This window comes from Cimex lectularius, unplaced genomic scaffold (genome assembly GCF_000648675.2).
Source record: "Cimex lectularius strain Harlan isolate CLEC.00 unplaced genomic scaffold, Clec_2.1 scaffold34, whole genome shotgun sequence".
Taxonomy (NCBI): domain Eukaryota; kingdom Metazoa; phylum Arthropoda; class Insecta; order Hemiptera; family Cimicidae; genus Cimex; species Cimex lectularius.
This window is the reverse complement of record NW_019392635.1, coordinates 2,115,335-2,117,613: the sequence shown is the minus strand read 5'-3', so window position 1 is coordinate 2,117,613 and position 2,279 is coordinate 2,115,335. Positions and strand designations below refer to the sequence as shown.

Genomic DNA, 2,279 nt, shown 5'->3' with positions numbered 1-2,279 from the left:
ATAGAATTTTTTTAACAGCTATTAGCTACTTCTGAAATAAATGGGATATTAAGGACTCGTTGTAGCGTCAGGTTTGATAAATGATATAGAGGGTTAACAATTTTTTTTATGACTTTTAATTGGAATCTTTGGATGCGTTGTGAGTTTGATGCTTGGTTGACCCCTCGAGTTCGAAACCATAAATGGTTTGAGATCCGTGGTGTATACAATAGTATATACAATTCTTAGTGAGGAATGTAAAAAAAAAAGCCAACAGCACGCGGTGTTCCCAGGCGGTCACCCATCCAGGTACTAACCACGCCCGATGCTGCTTAACTTCGGTGATCGGACGAGAACCGGTGTATTCAGCATGGTATGGACGTTGGCTGGTCCGTGGTGTATATTACAAATACAATATATTGAAAATAAGTGAACCTTTGGAACGTCTGTCGAGTAGTGGTGATAACAGTTTGTAACTTTGATAATGACTCTATTTACATGACATTTTCACAAAAAATCCTTCTACTCCAGTATTTTCACTTTGCAATATATTACTCTTCCCTCAGTGGGCCATTCTCAGAAGAAATTGTTTGAAGAAGCAAGGTCGGGACTGAGAAGTGAAGTAGAAGCTTGATTTCATTAATTTGGTAATTCTTTTGCTTTTAAGATTGGAATTACTTAATCAATAAAGACGAATATCGCCCCTTCAAAACCTCGTGCATATGTTGCAGTATTAAACTGAACTCAGTTCTGCAACGAACGTACGTACAGTGATCTTCTCCATTACTTGGAGTTGGATCAAAGAGCACCATGGCGAAGTTCGACCATTAAGATAAACTCGCTTTAAACACCTTTACATATCCTTTTTCACATTCCCTAACTTTTCTAAGAAGTTATTCCCTCTTAACTGAAACTGCTATTTGTAGTGTCACGCTGGTCGCTTTATAGGCTTGTCGCCATTTTCCGCTTCTTCAATCCAATTTCGCAAAGTCCGCTCTTAGTAAACCTCATCAACAAATTCACTAGCCAACGTCGCGTATGAACCGATAAAGAGAAATTTTCAACTGAACGTAAAATGAAGGCATTACTACTGAAAATCCGCTCGATATGGTATGGCAAGTAACCAAAAAGAAAGTTCAGGAATTTCTTCTGCTTTAGAAAACAGAGTACTGGTCCGAGTACTTCTTAAACATGATCCAAGCTATTGACAGTGTCTGGCACTCGGAAGTTCTCTTTAAACTAAAACAGTTCCAGTAAGACCTAATAATCTTAACGATCGTTGCTACAATGAAAGGTGCGGGCAGTTATTAGTTCTTAGAGGCAAGACCGATCCAAGCTAATGCCCCACAAGTTAGCATTCTTTGTCCTATCCTATATACCTACTATTTATACTGCTGACTTGCCGATACATCCCAACACCATCCTTACAACCTATGAGGACTGCGTAATTTTATCCCCTAACTCAAATCCTATCCAAGCCACCTCCAAAATCCATGACTAACTTGAGCTCATCGAAGATTGGTGCAAAATATGGTCAATGAAACTGAACAAGAACATATTTATTTAGAAATCGTGAGATGCGGTCTGGTGTGATGTAGGTTTCAGAAAAACATTTTCTTTATCGTGCCAACGTTTCGATCTTTATTGAGATCATCTTCAGGGCTCAAAGTGTTTGTCTTCTGTGTAATTGTGCCATTCCTGCGTGTCGTGTCGAGAGTGCCGAAACGTTGGCACGATAAAGAAAATGTTTTTCTGAAACCTACATCACACCAGACCGCATCTCACGATTTCTAAATAAATATCGTTAACGGTCACTAATCACCACACATTTGAACAAGAACAAATGCACCCAAATTACGTTCACATTAAATAAACAGCCTTGCTTCTAAGTAACTTCCGACATCTACACAAGTTAATACTGATTACTATAATTAGACAGTAGCCTGACGTGGAATATCCTCACAAGACTCAAGCGACAGGAACTAAACAGACTGCTCGGCAAAAACAAAAATCAGACATTTCTGTAAAGAACAGTTATCTATGTACAAAAAATTACTTCGACCTATTTGAATATAGCTGTGACGTACCACCAAGCCATCTAAAATACAACTAATCCAAACATTCCAATGGAAAGTCCTCAGAATAGAATAAAAACGACGAAACTAGAAGGTAAAGATGGTCTTTCCCACCCCTACAACTGTTTTTACTTATTTATTTATATTTTTTACTTTAATTAAATTAGGTCATGTAAGGAAGACAAGATAAACGAGGGCTGCCACAAAGGTGGACGAGCAACGGCT

At 38.4% G+C, this 2,279-nt stretch overlaps 1 non-coding gene across 1 annotated transcript; it reads right to left on the bottom strand.

The window, feature by feature from the left end:
* Positions 1–247: 247 nt before the first annotated feature.
* LOC112126581 lies at positions 248–366 on the bottom strand. Its single transcript, XR_002910089.1, has one exon. It is a non-coding gene; the product is annotated as a 5S ribosomal RNA (ribosomal RNA).
* Between the last annotated feature and the right edge of the window lie 1,913 nt (positions 367–2,279).